Genomic DNA, 25,049 nt, shown 5'->3' with positions numbered 1-25,049 from the left:
GTTAGGGACATTTAGGAAATTGAGGTGTTATTAGGGTTATCTTTCAGAAATCCCTTTAATGTTTGAGATATATGCATAAAGAATGTAAGTGCTTTTAGAATTAAATGTTTCATTTTTAAAAAATCTAAATCATTAATTTATAATGCATCTTGTTGAATTACTTTTTTATTTTTTCAATTTACTTTTCACTGATATAAAGCATAAATTGTATATATTATTGGGGTGCTATGTACTGTCCATTATCTGTACATATTGGATATTGTTTAAATTACTTTTCTTTGTGATAAAATTTTCTTTTCTTCACCTATGATGCATAAGCACAACAGAATTAGTTTCTAACTTGAACTCAATATTCAATGATCTACATTTCTTGGTTCTTCCTTACCTACCCTCCCCAGCATCTGGTAACTATGGTTCTGTTTTGAACTTCAATGTGATCACCCATTGGGAACTTACATATGAGTGAAATTATGCAATATGAGCTTGGATTTCTGTGCCTGGGTTATTTGGCTTTACATAATGTTCTTTCGGGCATCTACACTGTTGAAAATGACCAGATACCATTCACTTTACAGTTCGATATAATATTCCAAATATGTTACATTTTCATTACCTGTCATTCAGCAAATGCTTTGGGAGGATTTATGAATTTGCTATCATGTCATACAGGGATAGTTGAAATAGTGTTAAACAGTTGAAAAGATCAGCAAGTTTCTCAAAGACAAGTAATAGTTAAATACAACTTGGATTAATACCCACCACTATTACAATTTTTTTTAAAAGAATCTAATTCTTGAACTATAAGTCATGTAAATGTCCCTTCCTTTTTTCATTATTTTTGATTATTAAAATAGTTATTGAATGTCTTCACAAAATGTTGGAAAGAATGTTAAATTCAAAGTTATAAATCATGGAATGTTTCAGTTATAACTAAATCTTGCAGGCAATTAACCAATGTATTGGATGCGGCAAGAACTCACTAACCTTAGATAGAAAAAATATAATTCGGAAAAGTAGGCCACAAAACATTTTACTTCCTGTTTACTTGCTTTTATAAAGCTACCTAAGTGTAAGTTTCAATTTTTAAGCTAATTCAAGTTAATGCTGGACTGCATTATTTCAGAGATACTTATCATGGGATGTTTTGTTTTACATAAGAAAATGACAGCCCAAGTGACACTTTAACACATGGTTAGTCTCCACCATGTAGAATGTGCAGTAAAAGTGAAGAATGGAACATGAGAGGTTGATTTAAAATTAAATTTTTTTCCTTTTTGGAGTTTAAATACCCTGTCAAATGGAAATTCATAGTGAAAATATAACATGATGGGAAATTTGGATTTTTTCCCCACCGTCTCATTTTCTCTTCTTCATTCTAACTTGATAGCTAATTCTGAAGCATTTAAGTTTCCTTTTAAGAAAAAGGAAACATTATGAAACAATATCTTCATTTTATTTCATTCCTTGTGTTAGCTAGACACTTTCCATGTGTCTGTCTGTCTGAATCTCTTTCTCTGTCAGATGATTACTGTGTTCTCTTTTCAGAGTTACATTACAGAAGTGCAACTGCTCCCTTTTACCTAAAAGGAATGGGGTACTCACTGCCAGCTTTTTGAAGCTTATTCACTCACCTGTCTAGGTATCCTTTTTAGACAGGGAGAGATTATGTGCTGTGTACTGACTCCATCTACTTCAAATAAACTCTGTAGGTATAAGTGTATTCCATTACAACTTTACAATGTTCTCTTTCCTATAAATGATTTTTTAAAATTTTTCTTCAGAATAGTTCAGCTGACTCATTTGGTCTCCTCAGTTTCAGGATCCAGAATTTCAAATAGTTGGATAATTAAGATGAAATAAAATATGTTTCTGTATCTTACTACTTTTTGTTCTGTTGAGAGACGTGTATAACAACTGAGTGCTATTCAGATTTCTTTGTCTTCTTTAGGTTTTTGCTCTTTCTTTTTTTTTTTTTTTTTTTCCATTTCTGATTATTTGAGATGTCTCACTTTGTAGTTTAGTCTGGCCTGGAGCTCACTGTGTAGCACCAGTAGCTCTTGAACTCCAGGCCATTCTCCTGGCTCGGCTTCCCAAATGCTGAGATTGCAGGTGGGCATCACCACTCCTGCTCAATATTTTTAGGATAGGCAAAGATGTTCTATCGTGAATCTTTCTACCATCTTGCACAGCCCTTCAGTGTGCCTCTAACTGTGTGGCTACATAAACATGCATGAACAATGTGGAAGCCTCTGTTACTAGGAAAGAAGAAAAGACGGCACCCTGCATCTCTCCCCAAATGGAGTGAGGTGAGGTGATAAAATTTAATTGCTTTCTCCTGAGGAACATGTTCTGCTTTACCCCATTTTTGTAACCTATTCTGAGTCATTTCACCAGTTTTAATTGATATCCCTTACAAATTGTGTCATAGATTTTAATAATAAATTTTTGAAAGGATTTCATAAATTTGTTCAACATTTCACTGTGAGTTTTGGGATTCCCTGAAATTTTAATTCTTCATATGAATCATCCAAACTGCAGTAGTTGAAGCTCAAGAAATCTGTGTCTGTCCAGCAGTGTGTACTTGATAGGTAACAAAGGAGGGGAAGTAGCTGGAAGGTGGGAGCCAGTGCAAGCAGAAAACCAACCAGGCAGAGTGGCCTAGAAACCAAGAGTTAAGTGCCTGAACAAGATGTTTCCTAAAAAGATAAACAAAATGGCTGTAACTCCTTTGTTCTTGGGACCAATCAGAAAGTGCTTTCATTTGTAATCCTTTACACGGACCTGGCACCTTTCACAGGACTAAGCAGCAGGTGCTATTCCCAATCCTTCGTTTACCTATGAGTAGGAAAATCCAGAAGACTCCACTTCTGATATTTTAGTTACATCTGGTAAAGAGGATAACACGGTTTTTCCATTAGACTACTTACCTCTTGTGTGAGACTAATGAGTTTTGGACAAATAATTATCCCAGTGCCATATCTAGAAGAGCTACAGAGCAATCAAAGTACATTGGGTTCCAAAAGTACCTTTCCCTTTTATCCTCTCTTCTACCGTGAGACTTCTTAGCCACTACTCACGTCCAGAAGAGGGTACATATTTCTATCTTCAACATATCTACAGCCTTGCTGCCTTTTCTGTGATTTCCAAATCTTTGTTCAGGACACCAAGGAATGAGAACTAAGCCCCTTGAGACCACATCTGCTACCATATACATGAATTATTAAATTCTGTATCTTTTGCCAAAGGGACAAGAACTAAAACTCAGAGTGAGGGGGGAGAGCAGAGTAGGAGAGGAGGTGAGAAAAAAAAAGATGGTTTACATCCATGGACCAACTCCCCACGCAAAATTATATCATTACTCTCAAATATTTGACAAAAGAGAAAGAAGTAAAAAGTACATTCACGTATCATGCCCAAGTACAAATTCCCTATAATGAATGTTATTATTGTGTGCACCTGAATTGTACCAATAAATCTAAACAAACTAATATATATGTGTGTGTGTGTGTGTGTGTGTGTGTGTGTGTGTGTGTGTGTATTCTATCAAGTGAAATAGAGATTTCCTTTTTTTTTTTTTTTTAATCTACCTAAATCAGGTAAAGAAACTCTGGCTAGAAGGTATTATGACTTTCCCAAACTTGAGGAGATATTAAGCACTAGGTATTAAACTCATTAATCTATTGACCCCAGAAAAGGTGATGGTTTTATGATATCACACAAAAAGGTGGATAAATTTTGGAAATTAGTCTATTTTGTGTGGAATGGTTATGTACTTGCAGATATTTGGAAAATGAGAACATAGCTTACTTCTCAGTTTTAAATTATCCATTTTATCAATTTGCATCTTTACTTTCATAGTTTATGACAAGTTTTCTCCAAAAAACAGCAAATACCAACATTGAGAAGTGATCTGATTCTACAGGGTATTCTATATCTAATCGGCAGTTCTTCCCTTTCTTCATGGTCATTATATTAAATGGTTCATGGGCTCTTAAACAGTGGGACTTCAATATTTTGATCTTCATAATGTCATTTACCTTTATGATTGTTTTAAATAGGAGAAAAATATCACATAAATGAATGAATCTTTTTTGTATTGTTACTTTATATAGTGTGTTTGTCATTTTGCCTCAGAAAACTGAACAAACAAAAAATACACAGGAGAAAGGCAAATACCACGTTTACAGAACTGATCTTTCAAGTAAACATGTTTTTTCCCCATGCCATCTTTTAAAATTAAGTGTTATGGAAGAAAATTTGCAGCAGAATGTCAACCCCTTGTTCAGTATAAATAATATATTTCCGCATGAGACTAAGCAGGAATATGAAGGCTGCACAGGAAAGTATATGGAGGAAGCCAAATAAATTAAAATGTTGACAGCATTTGCCTAAGTCACAAATTCATTTGCATATTAAGGCTCAAAAGTAAAATCAAGACCTGTACATTCTAGCAACCAAATATATTTCCTACATGAGAAAATAGCAGAAGCAATGAAGTTAGGCTGCAAAACATGTGGATATAAAGCTAGTTTCTATTCATCTAATGTTCTTCTAAGTAAACTAGTCGAGAGACTTTAATCTCAGTGGAGAGCAAGTTGTTAAAGGAATATTTTTAACAGTTGGAGAGAAAAGGAAGAAGACCTACTGATATAAAAAATCTTTGAAGATATTTTAGAAAGACAGTAGGATCCAGTCACCCAAGTCTTTATTTCAGAGTGGCTACATTAAGATTAAATAAAACAGACTTATATATCTTAAAAATCATTTGATTAAAGTGAGACCTGTATAAGAACTAAGCACTATTCACACTGTTTAATTAAAGGCAATGGCAGTTTATTGTGAATCACTGTAAATTCTTGGTTAGAATTTTTAACATTCTCTAATTAATTGAATTTATAATACATGGCATTTGAAAAATAATTTACAAATATGATGTAATGTTTCATCTTCCAGGGATAAAAGAAAGATATTTTCAATAGAATCTTCTGATATAAAATCAGTTTGCTTTTCCAATAGCTGTGTGTTTATGGGGGAGACAGTATCAGTTGATTTTAGACATTTATCACATATAACATTATATCATAGGATATTAAAATGAAATTATATACAGTTTACTCATTAATTTATTTTTTAGTCAAAATTTAGTTGTAACTCTAAAATCAGGCTTGAGGTGTGTTAGAGGTCTTATGTGAATTAACTTCCATATATTGTCAAGCAAAAATTTCATACTGAAAAAATGTCCATTTTGCATCTATTTATTGCTGTGACTTTTACATCTTTGTACTTTGTTTATATTTCTAAAATAATTTTTAAAAGGTGCACTAAAATATTTTCTATTTTTCTATGTGCAAAATACTGTATTCTGCCTCATAGAAGAAAGTTTATCTTCATTCAGAAAATTGTTATTTTGTTGCCTGAGAATTCAATGTTAGTGAATCAATAATGTATAAAGGCATGTTTTGTTTAACAATGAGCATGTGATTTGACAAATAAATCACCAGACATTTTTTTCCCGTCCAAACATCATGAAGTGTATTGATGCACACACACACACACACACACACACACACACACACACACACACAGAGAGAGAGAGAAAAGAAAAGAAAAAAACAAAACAACAACAACAAAAAAAACGCCTTGGCAAAATATTAGTAGCTGATATCACCTTGTGGAACCATCACCTTGTAAGTATTTTTTCCTTGACCCAAACACCTTTATGCAATGCATGAGTATATACTTTTAAAAGTGTCTCTAAACAAAAACACAAATTAAAAACACTTTATATGTTGCTCAGTTTTTGCAAATGCTGCGACAAAGCCTCACTGCTCTGTAACTCTCTACTTCTCCTACGAGAGAGGGTTCAATATTTGCCAACTTACTTTTGGCAGGAACATTGCAGAGCATAAATCCATATCACAAAATTGACTGCATGTGTGAATGTGTATATGCATGGATAGTCAAAAGTTCTGCCAGTAGTTTGCCATTTTATCTATTTGATATTTCATTAGAGGAAAGATTTTTGGCTGAGATTTTCTTTTAAATTTTTTTTAAAAATTAAGTGCTTTGAAGGAAAGTAGCGGGCAATCATTACTTTTGCAGAGTTTATTATTATCCCAGACAAAGGATATTTTTAGTGGAAGAAAACTCACACTTTAAAAATGCTTCCCCTATGCCAGGGACTATTTGAAAACCAGGAGTGATCAAAATGAAAGCAAACAAACTCTCACAAAGGGATCATAGGGCAGTGGAATGATTACTGGCTACATATACTATGATACAGTAGATATTATTCTAGTAGTATAAACAAAATTTTAGATTAAGAGAGTAACTAATGCTTAAGGCAACTTGGGAAATCTTTCCAAAGAAGATAGTTGCCTTATGCTTTTCAGAGTAAATAGCACTTCTGAAAAGTGAAAATGGTATTCCAGATATTGGTTGAGGTAATAGAAGTACATCGCAGAATAAGAGGAAAATCAAAGTCATTACAGACGTATTAAATATTTCAAAGCTTAAAACAAATAAGCAGTATAGAAAAGCTAATATACTAGTGTATTATCAAAGTTATCAGTCTGACAATTGGATAAAGGTGCTCAATTTTGCTTTCTATCCTCAGTATGAATAAAAATTGTCTCTAGAATTTGTTGGCTTTCATTCTCTCAATGTTTGTGAGCTAAATCTCTAATGGTAGGCTGTACATTCAAGCAGACCAAATGGAAAATCCCCTTTCAGAGTTAAAGATAGAGCACTGGTTTCTAAGAGATGCTGTCACTATGCTTTTAATATCGCTTTGCATATACCTACATACCAAGCTATGGCTAACCTCAGAGATGAAAGCCAAGAGAATACTCCAGTAGCACAGTACTTTCCTGGTAAGCACAGGGTCCTGAGTTTAATTTCTTGTACCCAAAAATAAAATCAAATGAAATAAAGTAAAATAAAATAAAAAGTAAAATCAGAGATGATCTGTGATATTGAGACATTAACTGTTATCAGCAATTCGATCTGCACCTGAGAATTTATATGACCATTAGAGTCAGGTGGGTACTCAAATATTTAAAATACAACCCTAAACACACAATTGCCTTCTAATATATATTGTCTTTTTCCTTTTTATCGGTACCGGGGATCAAACTCATGACTGCCTGCTTTTAAGGCAGGCACTTATGCCGCTGAGCTAAACCCCCAGCTCCTATATATATTTTTAAATATACTGTTTTTTTATTTATTGGAAAACATCATTATTAAACATTCTACTTCATTTTTATGGTGTAATGATATCCAAACACTGTTGCATAGTTCCTGCTGAAAGAAAGACTTGCTCTGCTGGTCCAATCAATTTGTTACAGTTTATATCTCAGGTTTTTTGGTATTACAGAGTGTACTGTAATTCTGCTTAGGATTCTAATCCTGAAAATTGTGAACAGAGCTGTTCCTTTAACAGAGAGAATTGTATATACAGGTGGCTGTTCACACTGAAGAGCTACAGAGAGCTACAGAGACCAATGAAGAGCAGTGACAGAGAGCAGTGTCTGGCATGGTCTCCTGACAATGTCTGGCACAGAAGTCTACAAACACCGGTGACCAGAAGAAGCAGAGACCAGTAGCCACAGGTCCAACCATTGACATAGAGCACTACATGGTGTAGACCACTAGCAACAGGACTGCTAGCAGTTCACCATTTCTATTTAAATTGAGCAGAACCATGAACTAATTTGAAGTACTCCATGTATACTACTTAGAAAAGATCATGGGAAGAAATCATGGGAAGCACAGAAGAAAGCCCTAATAGAAACTAAATTCTACAGATCTTTATCTTAGATTTCTTAGCCCCATCATGAAAATCTAAGTCTCTATTGTTTGACCAACTCAGTCTGTCATAGGTTTTCATGAATATCCAAAATATTTCATATGTGTACAAAAATACACACATATTATATAGAATATTACATGCAATAAGTACCATAACTTTAAAGGCTATTTTAACAAGTAGCCAACAATAATAAAAACAGTAAAAATTTGAATTGCATACCCAAAATTGAGGGTAAGCATTTGATAATTCTACAACCTATAGAAGTTTATCTGTCCATGAAAAAAATACATAGTGTTTGGTATTGATCCAGCTTTTTATTGAATAGCACCAACCCATTAAGAAACACTTGTGTATTTATTATTCATAAAGTAAAAACATTATTTTTTCTGAAATGCAACAATTTTGCTTTCCTGTTTCAGAACAAGAAATTGCACCATCTGCTCCAAATGATATATAGTTACTTTCATTTGAACAAACAGATTGAAATAAAATTTGTTTTGGTGCTTGGGCTGCAGGAATGGATATTTGAATGGCTTCACAACGCCATAGTAATAAAATTTGTAAATCTCCATCACTACAAAATAAATGATGCCTGAATACCTCAATGCTTATGATAAACGACTAAAAGTATTTTCTCTGTTGGCATTTCTATACATGTAGCACTAGGCATATAAAATACAGTAGATTACCAATTATGTATAGAATTTGTTAATTCTATAACTTTGAAAAATTATTCACATCTAATAATAATTAGAAATTTTAAGAGGGCATAATGAACTTCATGGAGTGAATTTTATAATTAGAAAAATGATAGTTTGTACTTTTTAATGAGCATTTATTTTTAAAACTTTTATTTACTTTTTCTATTCTATAAAAGGCAGATAATGATTGTTGATTCATGATCCTGTTGTGCACTCTCTGGACAATTTGTATTTTTAAAACTTTTGATTCTCTTTACCCTCCTGCAAGGAATATAATTGGAAGTGTACTTATTTGTAAATACGTTTACATAAGAAGTCTACTTTGAAATGCATACTTAGTTTACACGTATATGTGATTGAATTGGAAACTCTAGAATTCCACTGCAAACATGACAATGACAACATTATCAACAAATGAAGTTCAAATAGAGTGATATTTTTTTCTTGAAACAGGAGAAAACTAAACCTAAACATAAAGAACACAAAGGTTGCTTTTATTTGCAAGCACAGCTCACATTTTATAAGATTGAAAAACCAAAAAAGAATAATATATTTGGGAAGATGTTTAGATAGTCATTTCCACATGAAAAGTATCCAAAAAGAAATAAAAATAAATGGAATGAAATTTCATTCTATGTGAAGGAAGTTGTATTTAAAATATAATTGGAACATTTATGAAGAAATAAAAATAATTAAGAAAAGTTACAAATAACTAAATTAAAACATATGTGGACATGTCTTATTAAAGATTTTGGTGATACTTTTTTTATTTTGTTAAAATAAACTTGTAAAGTATTATCTATCCACAGGAATGAAAATATACTGCTTAGGAAGCACCAGTGAGTACTGAGAGTTTATCTCAGGTGGTAGAGGGCTCAACTACTATGCATAGCACTGCATTGAACAAGTTTACATTTTCACCAACAATTTAAAAGGGTCCATTTTCCCTACAACCCTGCCAGCACTTTTGTATATTATATACATATTAAATATATATTATATATTTTATATTATATGCAAATTATATATTATAATTTATGTAAAATTAAAAACAAATTAGAAACAGTAATACATGTCATGTTAATAATTTTCATAAGAGTACGGATGATGAAAAATAATTTTTGAGCTTAATATGCAAAATATAACAATGACAACTGTGACTATAATATTTTATAGCAAATTTATGTTTTAAGTACTATACATGCTTCAGTTTTAGTGACTAAAGTGTCCTGCTTAAAGTAATATGATTATCTCCACTTTTAAAATTTCAATGTCTTTTATTATTTAAATATATTAAAATATTCACTGTATCTTTAATCAAAACTCATGTGATTAACTTTAAGGTGTTTTAAAAGAAATAATTTTAAAATGATAGCAAAAGCGCTAATTATATACTAGCAAGTAATAATAAAATCTGTTGCACTAAATTAAATATGTTCTCTGTCACTAGTACCTTAAAAACAATGAAAACCCAAAGACATTTTAGTCATCTGTACAACAAAGAACTAGTGCTTAAAATACATAAAGAAGAGGGGCTGGAGATTTAGCTTAGTGGCATAAGCTTCTGCTTTGTAAGCAGGCAGTCGTGAGTTCAATCCCCGGTACCGATTAAAAAAAAAAAAACAAAAAACAAAAAACTACAAATCAAGAAAAAGAAGCAATAGAAAAAAAATGAGCCTGCCTGACAGGACCAGCAGCTAGACAGAAAAATATCATTTTATGCATATCTAGCTAACAAATACTGAGCACTCAAACACAAGCAAGATCAATAATATGTATAAGAAATTACCGGGCAGGAATGTGGAAAAAAAGAAAATTTTGCATCACACCCTAAAGTTAAATATTTTTACAAACTGACAACTCAGAAATTCCAGTCCTACATGCATTTCTAAGCATATCTCTTGAGTATATGTAGTTTGCTAACACATTTTATAGAAAACTGTGATCTACTGTTTGCTCTAAAGGTATTTTTATCTTTTTTAATTCATACATGTTTGTAAGATATGCTTACAGTCCTTCTGTGGAGTCGGTACATGGACACAACACATCTTAATTCCTTTCATTGTTTTAATTCCTTTTATTTTTTTCCCTGCCCTAGTCCCTCCTTCCATCTCTTGATTCTCTTCCCTGTTGAGAAAGATCTATGTCCCTATTCCCTATGAGATCTATATTTTATTTTGTTCTTTATTTATAATTTGGTTAACTTATATAAGAGAATCCAGGTGATATTTAAGGTTGTGTTTCTGATTTAGGTCACTTAACATTACGGTCTGGGGATGTATCCATTTTCCTACAAACCACTTAACTTTACCATTCTTTATGGCAGAGTAGTATTCTATTGAGTGTAAACATCACAATTCCTTTACTTATTCATCTATTCAGGGACATATAGGCCATTTCCAAGATTTAGCTATTATAAGTTGTGCTGCTATAAAACTAGATACACATGGTAAACTGTAATATGAGGCTTTAAAATTCTTTTTGGAACATAACTACATCAGTATTACCTGAATCAAATTGTGTTTCTAGTTTTCACTTTTAAGTAGTCTCCATACTAATTTTTATAGTGATTGTACTGGTTTACATTTGTATAAATTATGAAAAAAGATTCTTTTTACCCTGAAACCTCACCAGCATTTGTTATTATTTGTTTTCTTGAAGGCAGGGAGACACAATATAACAATGTACTACAATTAAATGATTATTCAGCCAACTTTGAATTTTAAACTAAATGTCCTTAAATCTAAGTGCTAAATTCCTTCTAGTCTCTCCATATAAATTCTTCTAAATTATCTTATGGATTTTCAACTTTAAATTCCTGATTTGAGGATGTCTCCATTTAATGATCATATATGCTAGAAATGTGGGTATAGTAACATGACAGTATGTAATAGGAAATACTATACTTGTGACAGTCTTCTTGCTTAGAAACATTATTTGGTTTTCCTTTGTTTCTTCCTTAAAGGACATGAAGAGAGGGAATGAACTGAAATTGATTTACTTACTATGTGCAGGTGCAGGTAGTGACTGAAACATACTAGATTTTGACTTATTCTCATTATGTTCATAATACATAGGTCAATAGATATTTTTACAATTGTTTTCACAAAAATAGGAATAAAATATTCCTTTAAATGATCCAAATAAAAAATGCAATTAGGATCTGTTATTCTATAAAACACTATACCAAATTCTATTTCTGCTGCTTTCTTTGCTGTCACCATACATATATGATAACACACACACACACACACACACACACACATACCTTGTAACTCATTAGACTTATTTTGTGTGTGATACTAGAGAATGATCATAAAACCTTAGGCTTAAACTATAACATCAGCTTTTCTTGATTATTTTTAAGAGAGCATCCCACTAAGGGACTAAGTTGTCCACTCTGGGCTCTAATTTGAGATTCTCTTGCTTATTCTCCTACAATGCTGGAATTACAGTCATGAACCACCACGGTGAACTTCTATATATATTGCTGATAGTTCCACTTCTTGCTTCTGTTTTACATATATCATGTAAAACATATCATTTATTAAAGAATAAATTATTTTCTCAGCTATTTCTCTGTAAGGGCCTTAGTGATAAAATTCAGTTTATTTTTCTATTTCTATACTACTGCTTTCCTTTGCTTCTTGCCTTTCAACTATGATGTTACTACAAAAATATATTTCATATATTATATATGGTCTGTGTTTCCTTAAACTCTATTGTGTTTTAAAAAAATAGAAACTGATTTTAATATTTCTTCTTTGAAAACATATATTCAAATACATTATTGTCTTGGTTACTTTTCTTAAGTAACTTAGACAAATACCTGCCTGACACCAAAAACTAGGGAAGGAAAGGTTTTAGTTCACATACAGTTTTTGGAGGTTTCAGTCCATACTCAGCTGACTCCAAGGCAGGGGAGCATAGTAAGGATGAACTGTTCATGGCAAACATTAAGAGCAAAAAGGCCCAAAGAGGAAAAGCACACCTCCTTCTCTCCATTATATTGTATGCTGGCTCCCTGCCCCCGAGTAGGTGCAGCATTTACACTGCCGGTCTCAGCAATACACCACAAACCAATCACAAACACTAGGCTCAGCCTTCATGACTACATGAGGCTTTGGGGAGGGGTTTAAATACAAACCATAGCAATTATGTTTTGCTCTCAGTTCATTTACTTTGTGCAGATCAATTATTCTTAATAGGAAACAGTCTCTCTAAGAGTAAGAGGTTGTGATTTTGGTCCCTCAAAACAACAGGTCAATTGTGTTGCTCAGTTTCCAAAATCAATCATTTCAGTGATAAAGGAAGTCAAACTGACTGAGTATACTATAGATACAAATAAGTCATTTCTTTCCCCCTTTCAAATATATCACTCATACACATAGTCTTTTTCAAATTGTAATACAACCTATTATTTATGAAAGAATCAAAGTCAATTGTCAACAATCAAAGAACACAAATTTTCTAATTGTGTTTTCAGATAGAAAGGCACAAGAATTAAATTCATAACCATTTGGCAGCAGTTTTCGTGAAGAACCTAGCTATGATGAAAGAGTTTACAAAAGCATTTTTAAAAGCAAGCCTTTGGTGCACTGATGTTCAAATTTCAATACTTTCAACTAAGAAGTTCATTTTATTTTGACAGCTACTAAAATCATGGGGTAGTTAGATGGTATAACTGTAAATAAAACCTAGCTTTTGTACTTCAAAGCTACTCTACTGCACACATACACACATTTATGGAAAAATTTCATAATGTACAATATTATGTCTAAATGTATAAAATTTCCCAATAGAGCCTTATCCTCCAATTGAATATCTTTCTATATTTTTGAACATAGTGATTTCTGAAAAAACCTGTGCCCTTTACAGCAAATACTTTATGCTGGACAGTTAAGTGCAGTTGTTGAGGAAAACTATGATTGAAGTATACCAGTAACGTAGAAGCTATTCAGAGCAATTTTGGACCACATGTAATTACACTCATTCATATAGATGTCACCACTTTCTTACAAAAAAGCTCTCTTACTTTTGATACACGTACATAAATAATAGTCTGGTTTCTTATTATAATTATTATTATGAGAAGTTACATTATCTATAAATTGCAGCTGACAAAGAGAACTTAGTGTCATATCAGGTAGCTCTGATAAGGCACAGAAGACACAGTATAGATATGACTGCTACCAGTCGCAATAAGAAAAACAAACATTTTCTAATAGTGCTCTCAAATGAATCCCCAGGCTGTTCGTGTAATTTTTATTATTACAACCATTCAATAATTTAAAAGTCCAACCTTCATGCAAAGTGAAACTCAAATCTCTGTCAAATAGATACCACCCTCCTACACACACACACACAAACACATACACATCTCCATACATAGATTTCATTCTTTCAAGGAGAAATATCCCTGTGGCGAAAAAGAGAATGACCAGTCCTCCCTCTAGACTCCATCTTCTCTCATCTACTCCCTGGCTGCTCTGTATGGCACACTAGTATATAATTTGAACAGAAAAGAGAAGAGGGGAAGGAGATATTCAGCACAAACAGCTGCTGTCAAGTTTCGGCAATATGTAGAAACAGTGGCTTGTCATTGTCCTCCACGAAAATTAGGACTGACAATGAATCTCACAGTAAAGGAGCTGCACTGGAACACGCTTTTGGAAGCACTTCACAAGTTGGCAGAGGTTGTCTCTTCCGTGCTGTGCTGGAGCTGGCTCACACTTGCTGAAGTGTGCAGACTGTATGCACTACTTCCTTTTATTATCCTGGGAAGATTGTTTGACCTTATTTTCCAATAGGGGATACAAAATAATACCTCCCTTAGAGTCCGGTTATAAAGTAAAATGCATAACATTGGGAGTATGCAATAAATGTTTCCTCATAAAAGGTATTATGAAGACGTAAATGATGTGGTGGTGGACATATTGCTGCTTGGTTTAATTAAAAGCCACAGGCAATTTGGCATTTTGTAATATTTCATGTGTCTTAAGGATTCCAAAGATGTGACTGCACTTAGCCTGAACTCTTTTCTAAAAAACACACAAACCGAATCTGAAAGCAAATTACAGAGAAAAATCAATTTTCAGTGCAATTATCATATCAATGTGTGACCAAGTTTGTAAAAAAAAAGTGTCCTGGTCGATTTACAGTTGGTACTCAAGGTCACCTCAAGAATATTATAGTTAATATTTAGAAAAGAGGTTTGTGCTGAAGTAAACAAGCTAATTCAGGCTTCATGGTTAACAATGAGGTCTGCTATTTGGATTGCATTTAAACCGGTCACTTTGTTAGAGTTCAGCTGTAGAAATAAACTATGACTCATGTAAAACAAACACACAATTTTTAATTAAAATTGGAATGGCCTAGAACTAAAAATTTTCTAATGATATTGGTTAAGCAAAACAACAAAAAAAAAATCAAAGTAATAATTAGTCACGGGCCGTATCTTCTTTATTTAAGGAATAATGTAAAACTAAATGTATCTTTATCCTTTCTAAATATTGTAATAACCTAGTTCTTTAATCACAGATGTATTTTGTTTACCTGTGGGTGGAACACTGATAGAATTGAAAGCTGGTATTAAAAATGTAAGCAATTGTAAATACAAGTTAGAAGTTTGCAACTACATACTTAGAATGAACAGATTCTGAAAAAGAAAACCATGTATGTAAAAAGTTTACAACTTTCACAGTGGTAACTTTCATTTATACCCTCACAGCACTGACAATGAATTCTGATTTATCATATTTATTTTCAGTGCTAGTGACTCAGTTTCTAAGGACACAAAATATCTTCTAGCTTATGTCATAAATTCAATGCCAAATTCGAATAATTACCAAAACATCCATTCATCAACGATTTTACAAAAATCTTACCAGTTTGAAACTAGTTCCTTCAAAAACAAAACTGAAATGAATACAATTAAATAATACTTGTTAAAGTTTACAGCTAGTAAATTGCAAGTAAATGCAAAATCAAGTCTGTAAGATTACAGATAGTACAGTCATCTCCTTTTCATTAACTGTATAGTGAGTACACTCAAAACGTATATATTGAATCCATGCATTCTTTAGACTATAATCAAAATTATAATAAAAAACATCCTGATTGATACTGCATGCTTGATGAGGCCATTATTAAGTGGACACTCTGACAGTATCTAGTGAGTTATTTTCTGACACTAAATATTTACTTTGTTGTGTATTATTTATATAGATTATTACTTTATTCCTTGTTTATACTTCCAAAACAGGAACATTTTTGTCTGTATCTTTAACCTGAAGAAATTCTACTTGATATGTACAGAAAATAGACAACATATTCAGAAAGTTTTGAACACAATGGTCCACAGCAAATTCTATTTGGTTTGAATTTGCCCACATTGTGGTCACTTTAGATAAAATGTCAATCACTAAAAAATTATAATATGGATAAAGAGAATGGATAACAGTATTCTATGTGACACCTCAAATGGTTACATACTTTCCTGTCACCTCATTTTTCTGTTGTTATATACATCAACCCTCACCAGGAAAACATTTAAAATGAGAGAATACATATGAGAATGTACAAGATTGTACTGCCTGCAGAGTCAGGTGTGCAAAGGTCACATACTTGGGATCCAAAGAACCCCCAATTAAAGGCCTGTAGCTCCATATACCATCTTGGGTGAGTCCGTATCAGAACTCAAAAGATCGACCAGGGAAGACTGAAGAGGCTGGGCTGAGAGGCACTGATAGCCAGGAGACAGTGCTCAGTGCTCAAGGTGAAAGAAAAGACTCGTGTTTCCCCAAAGAGACACAAGCAAGCCTTCCTACTTCCTATTCTCTTTATATCATTTTTGTGATAACCCTCCGAGGGTGAGCCTTCCTTATCAAGAAGCACGCTGAGCCAATCATGTTGGGTGTTTCTTACCCAAGTTGACACAATTAATCAACCGTCACACTTGTGAAAAGTGAAATTGGCTCACATCATCTCAAAACGTCCTTTATATTCATATTTTCATGAACATAGCTCTTATACCAACAAAGTCAAATAAGTATAGCTGTTATGTAAATATATATCTTCCTACATGAAATGAGGATTTCATTTTCCCATAGTCTGACTTTTTTTGTAGCATTTTCTTTGAGTATGATCTGCATTTGTTTTTTCGCGGGGGGAGATTGTTTGTTTGTTTGTTTTGGTACTAGAGATTGAACTCAGTACCTCGCGCTTGCCAGGCAGGAACTTAACGCCACTGAGCTAAATTCCTGGCTTACGATCTACATTTGAAAGCTGAAAATATTCTTAGCTTTATGTTTTAATATACCCTGATGTTTCATGAAAATAATTTGAAAAATAATGTATTTACCTAGATATTATTTTTATAACTCTTTCTCCCTCAGTCTATTGTTTCATTAGATTACCATTCCTATGGCCAGATTTTCATGTTGACAACTGAAACAGGATAAGCCACAGCAGTGTTTTATCTATCAAACTACAAAATCTTGGCTACTTTTATTAAAAATTAAGTTTCCTATTACATTTTAGATATGCATAATGGTCATATCCATCATAAGGAATTTGCAGCTATACAGGGTATATTTTGATTTATCTTTTTTTCTCAGTTCCTCTTTCTGCCCTTCAACTCTTCTTCCCCTCCTTAGTTACAAAGCTATGTTTCTATTTTATCTTTATATTGGTTTTAGTTTTCTTTCCCTACCTTTCTTTCTGCCTTCCTCCACCCTAGTTCCCTTTCCTCTTGAAAAGTTTCTTCCTATTTCATAGTATCTATTTTATGTTTTGGTTTTTATACATTCATTCAGTTTCTCACACCAGGGATACAATGTGATGTCTATAAATGAGTCCAATTTATTTTTTTTAAAGATTATGATCTCAAATTGCATCCGTTTACTTAAGTGCTTCACACTTATCCTTTTTATATCATAGTAGTACATGATTATATATATATATATATATAATGTAATATATAGTATATAATACATAATTTATATATGGATTATATTTATATAAGTATAAACATATAAGTACGTGTATATATATGAACGGTACATCTTATTTATTCATTCCTCAATCAATGTTCATTTGAGTTATTAGAAACTGTGCTGCTTTAAACATGGGTGCACATATATTTCTGTCATGTGGTTTTTTTAATTCTTACAAGCAGATAAGGGAAATTTCTGGGTGAAATGGGATCTTTAATCCTAGTTTTTTTTTTTTTTTTTTTTTTTTAATTCCACAGTGTTTTCACCAGTCTGCCCACTTACCAACAATCAAGTTTGGTTCCTTTTTCCCACAGTCATTCTAGCCTTTGTTGTAGGTTGATTTCTTGATGATAATTATGCTTTCTGGACTAAGACAGAACATCACCTTTGTTTTAATTTGCATCTCTCTAATAACCAGTGATATTGAATGTTTTTCATGTATTTATTTGCTACTTGTATTTCTTCATCCAAGAAGTGCATATTCATCTCAGAGGCCCATTTTTGCATACGATCTTCAAATTTGGGGTCTGCTGATTCAATGTGATGTATGTTCTAAATATAAATACTTTGTGTGAAGGACAATTAGTTAAGTTTTTCCCCCCACTCTGTGGTTGTCCTTTCACTCTGTTGATGATTTATACTCTTTTGCAAAAATCTTTTTAATAGGATGAAATTCCAGTTGTTGATTCTTTGTATTATTTCCTTGTGATCAGGCGTTTAATTCACACAATCTTTGCCTACTTTTATGTCTTTACGATTTGTAGCTATATTCTCTTCCTGAAGACTCTGATTCTGTTTTAATGTTTAGGTCTTTGATCCACTTATATTTTAGTTTAGTACATGATGAGAAGCATGTGTCTAGTTTTAGTCTTTGCCATGCAAAAAATTAGGTGTCCAGCATCATTTATAAAAGTGGTTATATTTCTTTCAGTGAGCATGTTTAACCCATTTGTCAAGCACAAGGTGGCTGAGTGAGTTTGGAGTTGTTTCTGCATCATCTAATCTGTCCCACTGATACGCAGGTATGTTATTTTTCCTCCAGTACCATGATAATTTTATTCCAGCAGCTTTGTTTCTTATTCATGAGCAAGGATATCTTTCCATTTTCTGATATCATCTTCAATCTCTTTTTTTCATAGTATTGAAATTTTCAGTGTATAGGACCTTTCCTTTCTGTGTTAGATTGATTCCTAAGTATTTCATTTAAAAAATGTTATTTTGAAGGGTATGTATTCCTTAATTTTCCTCTCAGTAACTTTGTTGTTTGTGTACAAGGAAAGCTATTGATTTTTCAGTGTGAATTTCATATCTGTCTACACAACTAAATTTGGTTGTTAAATCTAAATCTCTTTTGGTGAAGTTTTGGGGTCTTTTCTGTGGAATATTGTGTCATCAAAAATAATGATAATTTAGCTTTTTCCTTTTCTATCCTTATTCCTTTTATTTCTTCATCTCATTTAATTCCTCTGATTAATATTTCCAGAGCTATATTGAATAGAAGTGGTGATAGCAGGACATCTTTGTCTTGTTCTTGATTTTTGAGTGAAAGCTCTCAACTTTTGACCACTTATTACTATGCTGGTAACTGGTTTGCCATAGATAGTTTTTGTCCAATTGAGGTAGAGATCATCTATTCCAATCTTCTCTAAAGTTTTTATATCTTGTATAAAAATCTATAATAGATTGTGAAAAGCTGTTCCCTTCTTCCACAGTTTTTTTAAGCTGGGTTCTGTGAGACATTATGTATATGGAAACACTCATAATCATCAACCCTTTCTTATGTCCCTTTGCTATTCCATCTCCATTAGTAATATGACTTTTTTGATATCTTCTCTCATTTTGAATTCATTTCCATATAGATAAGATAATTTAGACAAAATAATCTCTTCTATTTTCAAGATTGAATAAGATTTGGACATATTGATGCTACAAGTATACAAATATATATTCAACAAATATAAATGACATAATGTTCTGGTTATACAATAGTTGAAAACAGTCCTCAAATGACACAAAATACTTGTCCCTAAGGTCTCCAAGTTTCGAGAAACTGAGGCAAGCATATAGATATATTAAGATTTGTATATTTTCATGGATGTGTGTAACAAATTTTAGAACCTTAATAGATATGAACCACAGCTTTTAGGTATTTAATTGTAAAAGACATACTGGAGTTGCATCCTAGAAAAAAAATTAAAAACGTAAACGAAGATGTTCACAACAATTTTTGGAAGTGATTAAGACACTGAAAAACTGAAATGACAGAGTGAAGTATGCTCATTGTTGTCAAATGTAAAATGGGATGTGAATTCGATCTAATGAGGAGTGCCACCTGAACTAACTAATAAGTTTGCCTAACTTGAATTTGACACCGTGTGTTGCTCTCCCTATCTTGTTTTGACCGATTTTCCTCTATTCTGTTATTCTTGATAGTATAGAGTTCGAAAGTATAGGCAACAACTATGAAAACAATAAGATTCATTATGACGCCCATTCTGGTTGACTATTATCTTCTTTTGAAGTCCTCTAATGTCTACAATGTTTTGGTTTTATTGGTCTTGTTCTTTGCTGTTTTGTTCAATTTTATTATAACTGATGATATAGGCAATTCTTTTTAAGATAGCAAGAGGCATTATGGTAACCATTGTTGATCACCTTGTATTTTGTTTTTATATTATGTATTATCCATCCTTTTGATTTGACTGACTCTGTCCTGTTATGTTATATTTGGTTTTACTTTCTTCAAAAAAAAAAAAAAGTAATAATAACTGTTGGAGTAATAAAACCCAAAATGTGTAATTGTCATTGTACAAAAGAAAGGAAAAGAAAGTGCTCTAAAGGATATAACTGCATATATATTTAAGTGTATAAGATAGATAACCATATTACTGAGTTTTGTTGGATCATTGAACAAAACTGTTTACAGTCTCACTGTCTGAAAATCCCTTATATATGCTTTAATTTTGTAACTTGAACAACTCTTTCTAAGATGACAATATGTAATTAACTACTGATTTCCTACTGTTTATTTTCTCTGAAATTCTGTATAACTTGAACCCTTTTTCTGTTTTTTTTCTTTTTTTCTCCTTAAATAAAATTTTAAAAAATTTATAAATCTAGAGAAGGTACATGGATTTTCTAGAAAGTATGAATTATTGAAGTTTTCTAAACAGGAGATTGAAATGTTTGGTTTTACTTTAGAACTATAGTTCTGCCCATAATAAGAAAAGTAATGTGGAACCTGTATTTATGCGGTATTACATGACATAGATGCAAACTGTGGTGGGTTAACTAAAAGTCAGCTTATAACCCAGCTGAACTGAATCGCTGTGGCTCTAGGTATAGAGGGCTCACCTGAAGAGTGTTGCCAACCACATAAAGAGAACTGTAGGGGAGGATGATATACTGTACATTCTCAGAAAAGCTGGTTACTCTGGTTTTCTTGCTATAAACTCAGAAGTTCTCATTATCAGAGGAGCTTCCATCCTCACTGTCCCTGAGGATGGCTATGGTTCTTTTTGGACCTCCAGTATTGCATTTGACTCTTTGGGTGAATACTGTAAAAAAAACCCTGTAAATTATGGACCCAGTTCCTTTGTAAATCCTGCCTACAACACAATTTCTTGGAGACTATTTCTATGTGAATGACCATTTTCAACAGATAAAAAAGCTTTAACACAAGATAATACTGTTTCCCAAGACATAAAGTGTATGTTACAGTAAAATCCTGTTAATGGTAATGCTAATAAGGGCCAGGGTTTTGGCTTGGCAAGATAAGCACCTGCAAAGCACAAAATTTTGAGCTCCATCCTTGGTATTACAAAAAAATAATAATATCAATAAGTACTATTAAAACTTAATTTACATTTTTCAGTTCAAACCTATTTGACTCTATGTGCAAATATAACAAACACACTGTATTACTTTTTTTTCAACTAAACATTTCAAAGATGCCTATCACATTAATTTTATTTAATAGTACTGTTCACTGGGTGCTTGAGGTATAAAAATTCATCCAATATATTTTAAGCCAAAGAAGACTTATTCAGACAATAGCATTGAAGACTCCAGGAGTAGAGGGAACATGAGATGCAATTTGATCAACATTAGAATGTTACTAGAACGTCTTTATTGCTTTGTTCACCTTTCTTAATTATGCTTATAGAATTCTTTCACTTTTTGTCAAACAAATCCAGTAAAAATGAGGGACTAATTTTCAGCCACTGTATCAGAAAAAGATCTTATTTTGCTTCCATGGATCTGGTGGATTTATCACATAAGCATCAAAAAATTAATCCCAGTGTCCAGGGTAAACGTACCTCCTTGAGTCACTTAACCAAGATTTCTTCTGCTCTTAGCCATTCTATTCTGACAGCATAGACTGAAGAGTGAAGCGTTAGAGGAATATGTACTATAGAGGGAAATTTGGGACCAAGGAAAATAATTTTATTCTTACAGACACAAGTATAGACAAGAACTTTCTGAACAAAATCTCTAACTACATAAGGAATAAAACCAAAAACTAACAATTGGAACTATATCAAATTAAAAATCTTTCATGCTGGTGAAGAAAAAGGTAAAGAAATGAAGTAACTGCATAAGAATGAAAAATAATTTTGCCAGTCATCCCTTGGAAAACTATTATCTAGAATGTATAAAAAGACAAACAACCTAGCCTCCCACAAATAAAACACCAAATCCAAATATGAGCAGTTTTATTGAATCGACACTTTTTTGAAATAGGAAATAAAAATGGCAAATGGGTACATGAAAAAGTATTTGGCAAATAGGTCATTAAAGAAATCTAAAGAACATGCAGATTTAATCTTACTCTAGAAAAAAATATTTATCTTCAAAAACCCACAAATTCTGGTTGAGTTGTGGAGAAAAAGGAAATGTTTTACACTATGAAAGGGGATATGATCAGTGTAACCACTGTGGAAATCAGGATAGAGATTCCTCCGACAACTACACACAGAGATTAAATTTAATTCCACTACACCACCATGTGTTTGTTATCTCCCCCAAAGAGTTACTGACACCATATTACAATGATCCTGTATATCCCTGTTCAGAGTAGCATAGCTTACACTTGGGGAATCTTGAAGCATCTTACATTCCTATCAACAGAAGAATGGGTAAAGAAAAGTGATATAAATATGCATATATATATATATATTATATATATTTATATACATATATATATACATATGTGTATCTATATATAGATATGTATATACATATATATGTAAAACTATGAAGATGAATACATTTATTTCATTCATATGTGGGAAAGTGGGTACAACTAGAGACCTTAATGCTAAATGAAATTAATCAGACAGAGAAAATTAAATATCCCATGCCTTTCCTCATATGCAAAATCCAAAATATAAATTATTTATAACAGAATAACAAAATATGACAGGAAACAAGGAGATAGACTGTGGAGAGAATGGAAAGGCACATGAGAAAAGGGGAAGATATGAGACAGGAAAGAGAAAGGAAAGTACAAAGTATTATGATGCAATATGTACGCATACAAATAAGGTGTTTAAAAAGTAAAAGACAAAATGAGTTTGACATGGAGGGGACAAGGGATGCTAATTAATCTAAAACTGCATTCAGAATAGCCGATGAGAATATTCGGCTTCTTAGGACAAGTTCCCATTTTCAGCTAAGAAAGACTATATTCACCCTTGGTAACACAGGAGAAAGAAATACTTTTAAAAATGGTTTTACACTTATTTTGTCTTGCAAAATATCCTGCATAGTGTATCCTGCACTGAGCTCTAACTAGAATTAACTGCCTACACAACTGTGATATATTTATCAAAATTAAAATAAAAAATAAGTTGATTATTTTTTTCTTAATAAAAGAAATGCTTGGGTCAAATATTTCCAGTGTTTCCACAGCCCATCATTGCTGGTTGATTATTTCAAAGACCAAATACTTTATTACCTTTAGGCATTTTTTCATCATTTTAAATCCTGATCTGTGAAAGGTTTATTTATTTGTCACCTAAGACCTTGAAACTTTGCAGAATAATTATTGGACATTTGTAGATTACTTTTAACATTTGATGGTTCCTTACAACAGCCTGGAAGTACAGATTTTGTGGAAGGGATATTTAGAGTAGAAATGATAAATTTACCTGTTGCAGAATATTAAGTGGTATATCATGTCAAAAAAATAAAAAACTTTTGATGACCACAGAGAATGCTTGCCACTTTTCTTCATGTAAAATTCCTCTGTCCTGATTTATATTCAGCCTGTTAAAGAAGAACAATCCACTAAAATCAGTTTCATTTAAAAAGGGATTTAAACTCTCCGTTTCCTAAGTAAAGAAAACACAAGAGTCTGTGATGTAAATATAAAGTAAATAGTATTTATTAAGCATTGGAAGAGACATTTTGAGACTATGAACATATGTTATTTATCTTTAATGTGTACTGAATTTAACACTCATCAATGTATGTTGCATTCACCAATTTTCTGTTTGTTTCTTTTTTATAGGTTTACAGATTGCATCAGCATATATGTCAAATTTTAGACCTTGAAATTATAGAATTAAGTGACTTAAAAGTTAAATAATTGCTACCATGAATGATCAAATGGTGCTTGGTTATCATATTTATTTTTTTGAATTTAATGACATAATTTTTATTAAGTAATAACATCATTCAAGATGAAACAATCCAACCAATCTAAAATACCTTTTAAGTCTCTCTTCACAAACAAAAAGCCTAAATTAAATTTGTAATCATATTTGATAGGACATCTGATAAGTGTTAGGTTAATTTAAATATCCATTTAACCCTTTTTAATTTTCTCATAATCAGATTGTTGAAGAAAAATTCAATTTAAATAGTTTATCTCAGTAACTTAGCAATGAATACATTTGTCTTTTGTTTCTTTTGGCGGTGGATATTATAGTCAAGTGGATATAAGCACCAATATAATAAAGTACTGTCTTGACCTGAACTTTTTTCATTTTTGTGAGAACATTGATCAAATTCATCACAGAGTTTCATCAATCTTTGCAAAATATTGCCTGTATTTTGAACATGCAGACTTTGCCAGAATTTCTTTTATTCTCAGAAGCTTTTGAAGTAATTGGGTAAGTTTAAAAACATATTCACTAAATTTCTTAGAAGGGCCTACTTTATCATTCTGCTAATCATTTGACTACCCTTTGGCTAAGTTTGTTGAAAAATAAAGTATCACTATTCTAATTCTCTGAAGAAAAGGAAATCAAAGTGGCCAAAGTTGGTTAGGATGTCATTAGAAGTCATCAAGCATTCAAGGTCATTGACACTACATATATTTTCTACTTGAGTATTTATTTGTTTAGAAGATGCTTTTGAGTATACACTAAGTAGGAGACATGAATGTCAGCATTTTATAAAGACCAGTTCTCTTAACTTGTGAGTATTTGAAGTGATGCTCAAATCTGAAAAGCTGTACTTGGTCGCAAAACTTTCTTTGCAAGTATTTAATTTCTAGCTGCTACAATTTATTATTGTCTTGATCTGAAGAGT

This window comes from Cavia porcellus, unplaced genomic scaffold, assembly GCF_034190915.1.
Source record: "Cavia porcellus strain 051 isolate PalLab524CR breed Dunkin Hartley unplaced genomic scaffold, mCavPor4.1 scaffold_17, whole genome shotgun sequence".
Lineage (NCBI taxonomy): Eukaryota > Metazoa > Chordata > Mammalia > Rodentia > Caviidae > Cavia > Cavia porcellus.
This window is presented reverse-complemented; position numbering follows the sequence as displayed.